At 41.4% G+C, this 15,762-nt stretch overlaps 1 protein-coding gene across 1 annotated transcript in view; it reads left to right on the top strand.

The window, feature by feature from the left end:
* The window catches only part of CDH13 (cadherin 13), a 608,253-nt gene that overhangs the window by 19,830 nt on the left and 572,661 nt on the right, over window positions 1-15,762 (top strand). The window lies entirely within an intron of this gene.

Below are 15,762 nucleotides of genomic sequence, written 5' to 3'. Positions count from 1 at the left end.
GGTTCTTATACTAGTCCCATCACTATTTTACCTGGATACATAACAAGAACATCACCACCATGAACTCTAGCAGATAGGATTTGGTTGTTGTTGTTGTTGTTGTTGTTGTTATTATTATTATTATTATTATTATTATTTATTATTTATTATTATTTTTAAAGGCAACAAACCCAAACACTAAAATAGTCAGCACAAAAGAAACGAACAGTACCCTACTTGTTCAGGAATAAACTGAATTAAGAATAGTTTCTTTTCCAATGCACCAGTGTTAGGACGTGAACAGTGTTTATCAATTTCCCTCCTGTCAAAATCCGAGTATACCAAAGTTTGATGCTCACCAATGAATGCAAATATACCCTCCTGCATATTTTTCTCTGGTTTTTAATTAGAAACCTACTTAAGTTAAAGTAGGATCTGAAAGACAGTGAAAAATGTGATATATTTAATTCTCTTTAGAGAAGATTTAAAAATAATTGGATATATTTTGATTTGATTCTATGAACATTCAGTAGAAAACTCTTCTTATGTAGTCATGAAATCTTTTGAGAGTCATGAAAGTATAGCAAATTGATTGCTGGAGTTTAGACTTGCCAATCATAGCTTACTACAAACAGCTGTATTTTACCTTTGGAAACTAAGATCTATTGCAGATTAACTTTGACACGGAGGTGCTATGGTGTGTGAGTCAACACTTAGCCATCTGCTATTTCTGTCAGCCCTTTGGGAAGAGTGGTGGATTGTGATGGATACTATCAATAACTGTGCATTCCTTAAAGTAACTATAGCAAACTAAATCCAGAGATGCTTGTTTTTATTTTTTTATTTTTATTTTTTTTTGCATTCTCCTAAAATACTTCATGAAAAAGTAAAGCAGGAATTGACTTCACCATAAAAAAAACATAATTAATTTTGAGAATTAAAAATATATTGTAAATTAATAATGATGTCATGGATTGAGGAATTCCATGTAAAACTGACCAGGTAATTAAAAGTTGGAACTCCTCTTGAAAGTAAAAGATCTGCAACAGATTCTCAACTGGTGTAAATTAGCATAAATCCATTGACTTCAATCATGCTATAGTGATTTATACCTGCAAAAAAATCTCACTTTCTGTGCCTAAACTCTTTGAGATTGTGTTAATAATCCTTCATAATAATGCTTCCACTAGGCCAGGTTGTATAATAACTTATTTGCAGAATTCCTGAAAGAAAATATAGGCTTTTAAATGTCATCCTGGGGGGAAAAAAAGAACTCCTGTATGCTTCTGAAAACAGCATTGCGTGTGCTCCTGTGAAGACCCAATCATGCTTCCTTTGATTTCAATGACACAACTCCCTTTGACTTCACTGAGAACAGGCTGAGAATCAGTATTGGCTTCGGTCTTGTTATCAGGAGTGTAATAGCGGTTTCAAATCAATTTACAATCCCTTTCATGGTCCTGGTGTATTGTAGTTCTCCAGCGCCTGCAGGCCTGCCACATCTAGCAGCATGGACGATACCATGTGCAAAAAGTGGAAATTTCAACCAGGTCTAATTTGGAAGCCAAGCTGCTGCTTTCCCTCTAATTCTCTGCCAGGTTCCCTTCCAGCCTGAGGGATTCAAAATACACTATTTGGGGGTAAGACTGAATTGATTTCTGACACCATGTGACACAGCAGAGGACTGGGAAGAAACTGAAAGATTGTCTGGTCCCGGGCATCTGACCTAGGCCAGAGTTCCAAAGTTTAATAACTCTGTCACATGACAGAGGTCAGAATTCACTGACTTTTTAGTGGCTGCTATTATACAGGGAGTAAAGAAGAGTGGGAGAGGGGCAGAGTGTCTCACTAAAGCTGACACTTTTGATTGCCCCAATTCACCTTTAATTCCTCTGGGCCTGTCACAGTTGACAGCCTGCTTGGTAATAGCAGTAAGTCTAAAATTGTCATCTGAACTGTATCTGTGCTCTCACCTATGTTGTTCATTTTTCATTGCTTAGAAGGAGACTTGCAGCTTAATTGGTGTCTCTCTCATTATTTATATTGCCAAAAGCAAAGGATTAAAATATCAGGAAGGAAGAATAACAGGAGTTTTGTTTCCTAAGATAAATAAAAAAATCACTGTGTTCGTTTGTAAACAAGATATACATGGGTAGGTAAAAAATCCTGGCTCCTGTTGAAGATAATCTGAATAGGACAAAGTGGCCTTTGGAAGTCAATTAAAAAGACTTCTGTGAATTGATCTATGCAGATGCCATGACTCAACATTTTTGTGATTAATTCCCATTTTAATTCCATTTCTTGGGTCTTATTTACCCATTTCACATATCATGTGTTTTGCTCATTTAACCTCAGTCTTGTGAGGTTGCTGAATTTCTGCGCTTTTTTTAAAAAAATTTTATTTGGCATCTGCTTCTTGCTCTTATGATCAGACAATGGCCCCGAGCCTAGACTGTGCTCCAGACACTTTGTGCTTCTCTACTTGGCCTAGACCAGGAGCCTGGAGGATCTCTGCAGCATAGAGGGAATCTTGGGTGATTAGTGAGTTTAGGTGCTTCATAGGGGGCCTGATTTTCAGAGGGCAGGTGCACAGCACTTTCTGAAAATCTAGCCTCTTTAAGGAGTCTAGGTTGGAGGCTCCCAATAATTAGAGCACCCAAATCAGTCATCACTGTTCAAGGTCCTGGCCGTAGCATGCTGCAGCAGCTTTTATACCAAACCCCTTGTAGCCCATGGCACAGATGGGGGCTGAGGCTGGGAGAGAAGCTGGAGCCCCCTTTGCATTTGTGATACTTAACTGCTGTGATGGGCTCTTAGGGTCTATGGCAGATCATGCAAATTGGGAATGTGACGTTGCATTCTATATGATTTTAGGAAAGCATGCTGATGAGTGTGAATATACTGTAACTAAAATATGCTTCATGCAAAGGGTCTTTTGTAAGGTATCATTACAAAGCTTATAATCTACTGAATGTGTTCATACTATTTGTATGAATGTATCATTCTTGTATCTGAAACTAGAAATATGAAATATAACTCTGAGGGCCTATTGTAATTATGCAAAGTGTGGGCCATTAATGGTGGTTTGGAATCTTGATGACTCCCCTTAACCAGGACAATTGACTGTAGATGGCTCTGTTTTACTTGTAAGTCGTCTTGTACATGTGCATGCTGGCAAGTGGGTAATGAAGTCTTACAGTGACATGTGATCATGTCACCTGAACTGGAATCCATCTTTAACCTGGTGCTTTTCCATTGAGAAGGAGGGGTGGGAACCCAGAGGGACAAAAGATTCTCACCTTATGCAAAAGATATATAAGTGGGTGAAACAGAACAAAGGGGGTGGCCATCAGGGCCAGCTTTAGGAACTGCGGGGCCCGATTCGAATACCCGGCAGCGGTCCGGGTCTTCGGCGGCACTTTGGCGGCGGGGGGTCCTTCACTCCAGGTCTTCGGTGGCGGAAGACCCGGAATGAGTGAAGGACCCCCCCGCTGCCGAAGTGCCGCTGAAGACCCAGACTGCCGCCGGGTGAGTAAAAAAAATTAAAAAGACGCCTAAGGCGTGGGGCCCTCTTAGGCGCAGGGCCCGATTCTGGGGAATCGGCCTAAAGCCGGCTCTGGTGGCCATCATGAGAAATCCCCTAGCTACTACCTGAGCTGGAACAAGGGCTTTACTAGGGGAAAGGATTGTGCCCAGACTAGGAAGGTGTCCAGTCTGTGAAAGAAACTTATTGAAACATCTCTGTGGGTGAGATTTTATCTGTATTCAGTTTTATTACTGTACTAGGCTTAGACTTGCATGTTTTATTTTATTTTGCTTGGTAATTCACTTTGTTTTGTCTGCTATTACTTGGAACCACTTAAATCCTACTTTCTGTATTTAATAACATCACTTTTTACTTATTAATTAATCCAGATTATGTATTAATACCTGGGGGGGGGGTGCAAACAGCTGTGCATATCTCTCTATCAGTGTTATAGAGGGCGAACAGTTTGAGTTTACCCTGTATAAGCTTTATATAGGGTAAAACAATTTATTTGGGGTTTGGACCCCATTGGGAGTTGGGCATCTGAGTGTTAAACACAGGAACACTTCTTAAGATGCTTTCAGTTAAGTCTGCAGCTTTGGGGCACGTGGTTCAGACCCTGGGTCTGTGTTGGAGCATGTCTGGCTCAACAAGACACGGTTGTTCCCAAGCTGGCAGGGAAAGCAGGGGCAGAAGTAGTCTTGGCACATCATTTGGCAGCTCCCAGGGGATTTCTGTGATCCAACCCGTCACAAGGAGCAGCCTTTAGGATGCTCTAGCTTGTACCTGGGGGAATAGCTTGGCACAGAGCAGCATGAGGATTGAAGTACAATGGGCACCTTTGTGTCTCACCACACCCAGAGATGTGCCAACGGCTTTTTGGGCACAGCTGAGGAAGGAAGCAGGACAAAGTACTTTCTCTGTTTAATCATGCTAGCGCTTGAAGGTTGTTTACCCTTTTTGTAGCGCATTCCTCTGTGGGTGGGTGTGCTTTTTTTTTTTTTTTTTTTTTGTAAATCCCTGATTATATTTTTGAATGCATGTGTGTGCCTGATGTGGATATATATAAATTTTAATCAGTGGTACAAAGGCCCTAGTAAATTGTATCTTCCGTTCCAAGGAAGATTTTGAGAAATGTCATTTGAAATGTCTGTGGGCACTCTCTGACTCTCTCAATAATAATGTTGTAACACGTTCTATAATCCTCACCTCAAACGAAAAGCATTACTTTGTTTATTCTCAAGCATATTTGAATGAAGTGACCTTGTCATGTAACTACCGGTAAGCATTAATTAGCTAAGCTGCATGTTAGAGCGAATGAACGAATAGGTGAACCAGGAGGATTTGATCATTAGAGTTTGATTTTTTAACACACCAACTGCCAGGTGATTTGCCTGAGGCTATGTCTTCAGAGAAAATAAAAGGGGGGGGGGAGGAAATTGTATATCAAAAAAGCTATCTTGATATAAAATCCTCCAGGAGACAAAGCATAGGTAGTTTTTACCTCTTTGAAGCTAGTCAAGGTAAACCCCAGGTGAGGATATTGATTTGACTTGGACTACCTACGCTGAGGTAAAAACAACATGTGGCTTGTCTCCACTTGGATTTCACATCAAGATAGCTATTTTGAGTAAACTGTGCACTGTTTTTCAGTTAAGATGGCCTGAAATGTAGCGAGGCCTGGACTCAGTTACTGGTTGTGTGTGCACTTTATTTCACTGACCCCTGTATGTGACAAATGCTAACAAATTTGGCACATGCAAGCTTTATGCATTTCAGTGGACCTACCCCTGATTCACCTTGCTATAAGTGAGGAGACTAAGACCTGTTTCTTGGTTTAAAAAAAAACAACAACAAAAACTGATTATCAGCTGGGCTGTAGAAGCCCACTAATAGATTGGTATTTTATCTCTTTCTAGAGGAATTGCTTGCCCTGATTCATGGTATTCCTTGCTTGCTTCAAAGTCAGAAGGGTAGCACACCTGTAACTGAGGGCACAATTTGGCCCATAATCGTTATGTTTTAGGTGCTACAAATTGTTTTTGTTAAGTTTTTCAGCTTTTACCGTAGGGTGATAACCCTAGTTCTCACTGGGGAATTACTCCCCCATTGTGTCGGGTGGCTGTGATTGCTAGGTCCCTGAATGCAGCAGGGCTGTGATTTGCTCCAAGGCAGAAAGATATGGCCAGTAAATGGTTATATCCTCTCTTTTTCCGTCACACCACTTGTGTTTATCAGGCATAAACATTCCTCTCTCTCTACAGGCAGCTAGCTGACTTTACTCCAAGTCTATGCCTTTGGCATGCTAACCTGTTTCATTCCTACCCTCTCAGCTTTTCCCTACCCTCAGAGCTTATATACAGTTCTTCTATCTGCCCCTTCTTTTCAGTCAGGGAAACTAAAACATTTCTGACTCCACATCACCTCCCATTGACACAGCTGATACAAGTAGAGTGTATTTTATTAATTGATCCCCTTTATTCCTACCCATGAAGATTTTACCTCCATGAGCTTTTTAAACTAGCTTCATGAGCCAAACACCTTTCACATGTGCATCAGCCTTTTGAAATTAATACAGATGATGAAGCTAGATCCTAGACTCTAACTGGCTTCCCGAAGCCAAAGCTCTCAAAATTCCCCTTCCCAGTTTCAATGATGAAGAAGAAGGGAGAAAAAAATCATCCAGGTAGTTTCAGATCTGGCCAAACTGTTTCAGCAAACAGCACTTCCCTTCTGTTCTAAAATTTAGCATGATAGGCTATTTTTTTATTTGGCTTATTATCTAAATTTCATCCCGTTTACACAACACTCAGAAGCATGCAGTGGTTGTAAATAATGTTAGTTGCTAGAAATAATATGACCTTTGAGGCATAGAATATCCTCCTTCCATCTGTTTTCTGTTAGCAAGAATCTCAGTAGATCACTGATGGAAATAAACAGAGAAGAGTACATTTCCCAGGCATTATCTGGGTTTCTTGGATAAGAACAACACCATTTCAAAATATGTTCAGTGGTTCTAATATTTTCTATCTTTGGAATGACATGATTTAATAGTGAACTCAAGGTTTTATTTCGATTGAGATAAGCCATTGCTGCAAAGTTGGGATCTGGCTCCAAAGGTCCCGAAAACTTTGAGTGGGAACTGGTCTGCTGCTTTGGATCCATCTTATAGAGACTGGCCTGGGTGGTGCAGGTTAGATTTGAATCTGACCGCTGTCAAAGTGGTGGAGGTGCTCAGACATTGTTACCTCATGAACCCACTCAAATTCTTTGCACTAATTTTTGTGTTTTGCTCACTTTTCTTTGGGCTGGCTCTGATGACTGTTACTTTAGCCGTCATCTGTTATGTGCAACACTGACTGTGTACAGTGTGTAGAGTGTGGCCGGTAATGTGATCTAGAGGATTTAGTGTGTGGCTGGGAGCAAAGAGGTTGGGAGTTCTAATCTCAACTGGGTTGCCTATTGTCTTGCTAAGTAGCCTTGGGCAAGATACTAGTGTTCTCTCGGTGATTTAAAACAGGGGAAGGAAACCAGTGGGAAGACACCCACAATGACGTGCTCCAAGAGAAGTGGCTGTGCATGATGTTTCCCCTTGTTCTTTGCCCTAGTGTCCTACGCAATCGAGCCATGCTATCCAGGCCACAGCAAGGAAGTATTGGGAGAAGTAAGGGAGGAACCATACCAAATGGCATGTTCCTAAGGTGACCATGCATCCCTAATTGGGTGGCACAGTCCCAAAATATATATTTCAAGTCCTGGTCCCAGGCTGAATGACTCTGGGACAGCATTTGTGCTGGATTCCCTGTGGCACCGCTCCATGCCTGCCCAAGGCTCAGAGGCAGTGCCAGCCTCTTCCCGGGGGCGAGGAGGTAGCTGAGGTGGGCCTTAGCATCCCCTTGCCATGAAACCCCCCTTTGCTCCTCCTCTTCCCCCTGAATCCCCTCCCCCGGCCAGGTCAGAAGCTGGAGCCAGGCAGTAATAAGAGGAGCCTGGGCCACCATGGGAACCTCCAGGGTCTTGGACCCTCCACCTGCTCTGGGGTCATGGGCCAGGGACTGCTCTTGGATCAGCCACTATGACCCACATCCTTATCTTTGCAGGGTCCAAGGCTCTCCACAGCAGCCCAGCTCCAGCTTCCAGCCTGGCCACGGGGCTGGGCCTCAGTGGGAAGAGGAGGAGAAGGGGGCATGGCCACCGAGGGGGCGGGGCTCCTGCATGTGTCCCGTTTTTGCATTTTGAAAAGGTGGTCACCCTGCCTGTTCCCCAGAACAGCTTGTATGCCTCAGAGTGACATTTGCTAACTCCATGCACAGTGTGACTTCCCCCACTGGATTCACAGGCTGCACCCAGTGACTCACTAGTAGCAGTACTGGGACAGAGCAAGAGCTCCGCCATTTGTCTGGCAGGAATATGCATGGCTATGGAGTTGGTGTCCTGTGAAACCATGCCCCTTTTCTGCTTTCCTTGAAGCCTGACTCTGCCCACTCCACTCCTCTGTCAGCCTCAGGGGTAGGAGAAGGTAGATGTATTAACAGAAACCCTAAATAAAAAGCCTAGAGCATTTGGGTTATTTTGTTACTTTATATGGTAGGCTGTGCAGAGTGTGGTGATGAGAGGTTTATTGCAAGGATTCTCCAATCCTTCCTTCTCCCTGGCAGAGTGGGGATCAAGGGTTGCAGAGGATACGTTAGAGCAGGGGCTGTGTAACGACTCCAGTGCTAAAGTATTCATTGTGTGTGGTTGACTGTATTCCTGGTCAAGCCCTAGGTGTGCTCTCTAGCACAGTGACGAGATGGTGTACCTGTCGAGTGCATATTATGCAGCAAGAAAAATGGAACTTTGGGAGCTCCATTGTAGCATCAGCTCAGTATTTGGGTCTGCACCTCTACAATGCACGTATCACAGCCATGTGTTCAGAAGGGCTAGAAGAGTGCCGTGGAGTTTATGAAAAAGTATTTGATTATGTTCAGAAATCTCTCTTTGACCTTTAAAACCCTAGAATACTGTAAATGCTCTTGTGTGATATGTGGAGAGAATCTAAATCAGATGTGCTCAGCTGCTTCTGAGGCAGGTCTTATTGGTGATACATGTGGGCTATGATTGGGAGGAATGGAGAGAGTAACTTTTTCCTGATTATCTTTAATTTAATTTAATTTTTTTTTTAGAACAATGTTGACCATTTCTGCTCTGTATTTATCTTGGCATATGCCAGAGTGTAAACACAAGACTAAACAGGTAGTTAAGTACTGAGGTCCTGGTTCAGCAAAGCACTTAAGCATATGCTTCATGCTCAGCAAATGCATACATCTCATTGATTTCCATGTGATTTAAGCATGTGCTTAAAATTAAACGCATGCCTCGGTGCTTTGAATCTGTGCTGGAGGGATTTTCCTTTGTCTGTTTCTCTGGGCAATATTTTATGGAATTTAAGCCCATATACCTGAGGGCCCAGTTGGACTTCATGTGGTAGTTACAATGAGAGACAGTTTGAATATTGTCTAGTACTCCTAGAGGTGAGCAATGACCGCAAATTCTCCGCAATATGTATCCTGATGCTCGACTTAATGGGAGTTCCATCAATGTACTGGATGACAGAACTGAGGCCTTCCTAGTAGTAACACGGCTTTTATTGTCATACTCGTCATCCAGCATATATCCAAAGCAGAGCTGATAATGCTAGATTCTGCTCTGTGCATGTTAAGTGTTAAAGGAACACATGAAATGCCAATATAATTTCCATGGTTTTCTCTGCATGCAAAGGGCTTTCTGGTAGTTTGTCAATCAGACCTCGCTTTGGTGTTGCTAATTATTTATAACGTAATTAGAGATATTGAAAAAAGAAAAACAGCAGGCAAGTCAAAAGGATCTAAAGCTTTGTCTTTATCTTCTAGCTGAAAATATTTGTAAAACGTCTTTCACTTCACAGAGTGTGGAGGATCAGAGAGTTCATTGTTGCAAGGGTTCTAAGCTTTCATTGACTATTAATCACTGCTCTAGACTGTTGACTTTATTAAAATAGAGAAACTGCTTAAACCATGGCATTTATTTACAATAAATAGACAAGAAGTAATTGGGTAATTCCTGGTGCAACTCCTTTGACTTCAGTGGAGTTATAATACCTCCTACCTCCAAAAAATGCTATAATGGGGAGTCAAGGCATGAGATCCCTCAAAAACCACTGTAGTCAATGAGAGTTGAAGGGACACAGTACCTTGCAGGATCGAACCCATTGTTCCAGAGAATGTCTAGGAAACCACCACTACAAAGGTATTCCCCACCATATTGCCACCCCGTTCTACATGGGAAACGGTTCCGTTTTCCAGAGATCTCTTTCACAATAATAGCCAAATGGGAGCAGACCCCAAGGACTCAAGGATGAGCTTCTTGGAGGCCATTAAAAAACCTTAAAGACCATCCTCTCTAAGAGTCTCTAAGACTTCAAAGTGGCAAATAGATTTGGGCTTGAGCTAGATGCAATGTAGAAACAATATAATGTCATAGCTGACCACTAAGTGTGAACAGTGAATGACTATCAGTCCATAGGTTCACAGAAATCATTTGATGAATAATTTCAAAGGACACATTTGTTAAAAGCAAGGTCCATACATGGATAATTGAAAAACAGAAAATGGGTTCAAATTAATGAAATATATTATTAGCTACAAATAATCCACTTAGGACCTCCTTGTAGCCTGAGCCTGGAAAGAAAGAAAAAAGACCCTTAGTATTAAAATATACTGCATTAAGTGCTTGATCCAATGCTCACTGAAGTCAGTGGAAAGACTCCCGTTGACTCCAGTGTACTTTGGATCAGCCACTATGACCCACATCCTTATCTTTGCAGAATCGGGCCCATAAATCTTCAAAGGTCAACCTTGACTTGAAGAATACTCCAGCATTAACTTTGCTTAGCTGAAGATGGCAGTGTCAAACCCCAGGCTATAGTTTAATTTGCAATCCTTGGAAAAGAAATGGTCACCTTCTGCAATGATTGCCTCTCTGTTTTTGATAATCTACATATGGAATCTTTAATAAAGTGGATTCTGGAATGGAGGAGCCAAGACAAATTCAGTTGCTGCTGATGATTTAATTATGTTTAATCAAAGAGCATCCTCAGTACTTGTATTTGCAAACTGAGTAATGGAATGCTGGTACTTGTTAATCTCTGCTTGGAGTTTGCAAAAGCAGAACTGAGTGTCAAAATGTCTCTTTGTTTTATCAATCTTGATAGATGCATGCCAGCTGTGCTACCAGGGCTATTGTAAAGGGGAAATTACAAGCTCAAGGTCAGCAAAATAGAAGATCAAGATATTCTGAGGCTTTTTTCTTTCCAATTTGCTGTTTTTATTTCAAAATGTATGTAGGAAAGAACTGCTGACACTGTTGGAAGCCGTGGAATGTGTTATAAAATTTGAAAGTCCCCAAGAATGTTCTTATCCATCTTTCTTTTATTTTTGAGGAAAGCATCATTGTTATGCGTGAGGCCAAGACCTATTCTAAAGCTGAATGTTTAGAGTGCCAAGGTGTTTCCAGAGAGAAAAATTACGCTAAGCAGACATTCATAAATATTTTTGTAGTCTAAAGGTTTTTCCGATCAGCACTGATAGGTTTGATGGTTCTCTTCGGTGCAACTACTTAATTATTTAGAGCAGGGGTCGGCAATGTTTGGCACGCGGCTCGCCAGGGTAAGCACCCTGGTGGGCCGGGCCAGTTTATTTACCTGCTGACGCGGCAGGTTCGGCCGATCGCGGCCCCCACTGGCTGCGGTTCGCCGTCCCGGGCCAATGGGGGCGGCGAGAAGCCGCGGCCAGCACATCGCTCACCCGTGCCGCTTCCCGCCGCCCCCATTGGCCCGAGACGGCGAACCGCGGCCAGTGGGGGCCGCGATCGGCCGAACCTGCCGCGTCAGCAGGTAAATAAACTGGCCCGGCCCGCCAGGGTGCTTATCCTACCGAGCCGCGTGCCAAACATTGCCAACCCCTGATTTAGAGTCATTTATTCTCATTTCAAATACTCAGCTGGTTACAGAAGATATCACAGTATATTAAGGAAAAAAACATTTTAACCTTTTAAGATGTACTCTACCTTCTCAAGAAAACTGTCTTTCACACATAGTGGACTGTTGCTAAACGGTGTATTTCAGAATTTATGAGGGCACAATGAATGACATGTTTGGAGAACAACAGCTCTGAGAAAGGTAAATATTCAACAGTTAAGGTTTCATTAGCAAGGAGTTGTGGACAATGTTCCTAAGCTTGTTGTAATTGTCTGATTGAAACTTGTAATTTTTAGTTGTAATGTACCTTGGAGTGCTTAATATATCAACTATAGGTAATGTTTAGGTTGCCTAAGCATTTCTGTTCTAACTTCAGGTTTTCAATCCCATCACTTTCTGAAACGTTCACCTTTTGTGATAAATTGCCCAGCTCTGGTTTGTGCCAGCAACCGAATTTTTATTTAATTGTTTTGGAAAGCACCAGCAAAAATGGCTCCGCTTTTTGTGAGCATGAGCAATAAAAATACCCTTTCGTCAATAAAAAAATAAATAAATCTTGTACCTGAGGTTCAAATAGCGAAGGAAGAAAGTCGGGAAATATTTCTCATTTGAGAGAATTACGTTGGAGTATTCAGGTGAAAAATTGTTTTTGATTTGGCCTAGGTAGGAGACTTTGCTTAAAAAAGCAAATCACACTTTGCTCATGTGCAATACATATTTAGCAACATTAGTGTGTTTTTATTAACACTTGTAAGGCGGACAGCGCGTGCTTTGCATGCATGTGTGACTAACTTTGGGCAGTGACTTTTACTTATTGTCGGTGGTAACATTCAATGTTAAAGTGCAGACTCAATGACGATGTTCTAGGCAGATCTTTGCTCCTGCCTGGGGCGTGGCATTTTAGTTGTGTCTAGTTGAAAAGAAGCTGTAAACTAACTCTTTTTTTCTTTTCTTTTAAAAATAAATAACCCTAGAAAATCTCATTTAAAAAAAAAACTCCTGGAATGTCCCATGTGTTAAGAGACTATTAAGGTTTGAACACTTCAGAACTCAAAACAAGCCAGAGTTAAGGTTGCAGGGATAAACTCAGCTTTACTTCCTTGTAGGTATGGTCTTGTGATGGGGTCTCCATACCCACAACATAGAGCAGGTGAAATTAGGTTAATTAACCTGTTAGGATGCACCTGGGTGAGAGCCAGGGCTTGAAAGGTTGATTGATGATGGAGCCCAGCTGAGAAGGAACAGGTAGGGCTGATATAAAGCCAGAAAGTTGGGTGCACAAAAGGGCTAGGGGAAGTAGTGTGTAGTCACTCCCTGAGAAAAGGGAGGTGTTTTGGGGCTAGGAAATTAAATAGTCTACAGTCCCTCCCTAGGAGTGGGGACCCAGAAAATGTGGGAAGACGTCCAGGGAAATAATGACAAGGTCTGGGAGAAAGCAGACCACAGTTACTAGATATAGGGTCCTGGACTGGAACCTAGAATAGAGGGGCGGTCCGGGTTCCCCGACAAACCACTGGAGAAGTGGCACAGTCAGGGTAGTGAAGGGAGAGAGAGACTTTGATACCCTGGAAGGGGAACATAGTGACCTGTCTGGAGGTTCCAAGCCATGAAGAGAGAACACCCCAAGTTGCAGAGAGAGAGAGGCAGGCTATGGGGCTCATGAACAAATGACAGAAGCAGTCCTAGGACCTGGAAGGAGCTAATCCCCTGAGCAGCCTGGAGGAGGCACCCTTGTGGTGAGTGTACCCTGTGACAGGTCTATAAATAACAGGATCACAATTTGTGTTTCTACCACTCTTGGTATAGGTGGAATTTTCAACTACCATGTACTATTTTGTGAATGACAGAAAAGTAAGAGTCCATGAAATTTATTTATATATAAGATGTGTCGTACAAGGTTCTAGGAGGAAAAGTCATATGATTTATAAGGAAAGTACTTATTTCAAAATAATTGTGCTGAATTGTCTCAAGAAGCTCATAGGACAGAGGAGATCAAGAGCAGGGGTAAAGGTCTCATAATTTTTCCCAGACCTTTGTGGCTCAAGAGAGGCAATTTGCCATTGCGCTGTCACCGAAAGGCATCTTTTCCAACGGAATAGTTGGAGGCTCAACAAAATCTTGTTGGCTGTGTATTCCAAGCCATATTGTCACAGGATGCCTTATCTACAGAAACGCCCTTGTCCTCCTATTGTTGGCTAATCTAGGGAGTAAGAGCAGAGGGTAATAACTCTGTTGCTTTGTACAGATCCAGACTAACACGGCTACCCTTCTGATACTAATTAACAGTGAATCACTATGCTTATGAAACAAATGCAGGATTGTTAACCCAGATCATATGCTTCCAGATAGATTACCGGACTCTACAGTACCTGTATGTGGTGGCACTTATGAAATTTGTTGTCTCCACATATCAAATGGATATTATTTATCTGCCATGCTGACAGCACATCTCTAAATGGTCAAAACGAACAGTTTATTGTGATGAAACTTTAGACTGTCACCCAGGTTACTGAAAGAGAATGCTTATGTGGTCACTGTAGCATCCTGCATGGAACTGGGAGGGAGGATCACAGATTGCAGGACGGAAGAATTTAGCGGAGGCACCAGAAAGCCTATCTATGTGCATGTGGTTGGAATGCAAGCTGGGGGTTGTAGCACCTTGGTAAATAGGTCTCGTAATAAAAAGCCAGTTTTGTTTTAGAAACATGGAGTCCTCTCATTATGTCCTGCCATATGGTACATGAAACAATCACTACTGTATTATATAAATGTTATCAAAATAGATAATTGTATATATTATCATTCACAAAGAAATCTAATCTGAAAATGTGACGATAGTCTAAAAAGTGACTGTGAAATTGGCTGTTCCACATTGACTGACTGTCCCTGTCTCAAACTTCCTCACTTTACAAGTGACAAGAAGGTTCTAACTGCAGCTGTTGTTATCTAGAACCTGAATGTCAAGCTCTGTTCTTTCTGTCTCCTGCATCTTCACCAGTAATAAAACTTTTGCCATTGGGACTTAATTAACCATTTGACTTGTGTTGTATGAGCATGAATAGACTTCTTCTCACCCTCCTTTAGCTGTGATGGCTATGGAATGCAAACTGTTATAAAGCAAAAGCTTATTGTATTAAGTTAAATATGTGTCTACGGATACACACACACACACACACACACACACACACACACACACACTGCTTTTCAGTTTGCTCTTTTGACTAAATTAAATATAATCTCCCATTGAATCCTTAAAACTAGAAAATGTTGTTGTTCTGACACCGAACGGGGGGGCGGGGGGGGGAAAGGTTCCCAGGATTTAGGACAACAAAAAAGGTGAAAATTTAACTCCAGTAAATCAAGGTTTTTTTTGTTGCGCTAAGAGCCTAAAATGGTATAGTATATAATAAGTATGAAAATAGTTGAGATGATCAAAAACTGATGCACATGGAGTTTTAAATGTCAGCGATGTGCTGTTTATAAAATATGAAACTTAATGGGGACCCAATGTAAAGACAATTAACTGGAGTAATTGGCTGCTGATCTGAATGTGAGTCATGTTCATAATCTTCACAGCTGTATGTCTTTTATTTTTTATCTGTGGTTCCCACCTTGTTAATCTGATCCATAATCAAGGCTTCACATTTCTACTTCAGGAACAATTACATTAATATTTTTGAAACCTTGCTTGGCACAAAACAGTTGGATTTTAATTTCATGTTTATTAAAAACCATCAACCCAATGTGTACTTTGTCAAAACATTAAGATTGGGAACATAGTGTAACACGATCGCTCAAACTCATTTTTGTTGGATTAAGAATTTAATTCTTTTTTTAATAGATTCGTTCCTTAATCCCATTTTCACAGAATTAAAGATTTTTCCCTCTTCTTGAAACTTTCTCTGGTTTTCTCTGTCAGTCAGCTTTGCTGAATATCTATACCCCACTCTTAATAGTTCTGCTTAGGTGTCTCTTAATAGTTCAAAGCAGATCTACATGTTTTTTATTGATCAAGGTTCCTGAAATAATTATCACTGCTTTTGGATAAAACATTTCATTTCGATACTGTATTAAAGCGATATGTTTCTTCAAAGCTGCAAATGGAAGTCAGTAAAAGATAATTGGTTGGTAATTATTCTCTAATAAACATAGTAGAAGGTACATGGGGGGGGGGGAGAATTAGGTTACATAGCTATTGCCCACAGAGTGTGGGTTGTTTTTTTGTTTTTGTTTTTGTTTTTAGTTAATTGAACATCTAAAG

The sequence above is a fragment of the Emys orbicularis genome, chromosome 14 (assembly GCF_028017835.1).
Source record: "Emys orbicularis isolate rEmyOrb1 chromosome 14, rEmyOrb1.hap1, whole genome shotgun sequence".
Lineage (NCBI taxonomy): Eukaryota > Metazoa > Chordata > Testudines > Emydidae > Emys > Emys orbicularis.
The sequence above is the reverse complement of the archived record's forward strand: the minus strand, read 5'-3'. Positions and strand labels throughout refer to the sequence as shown.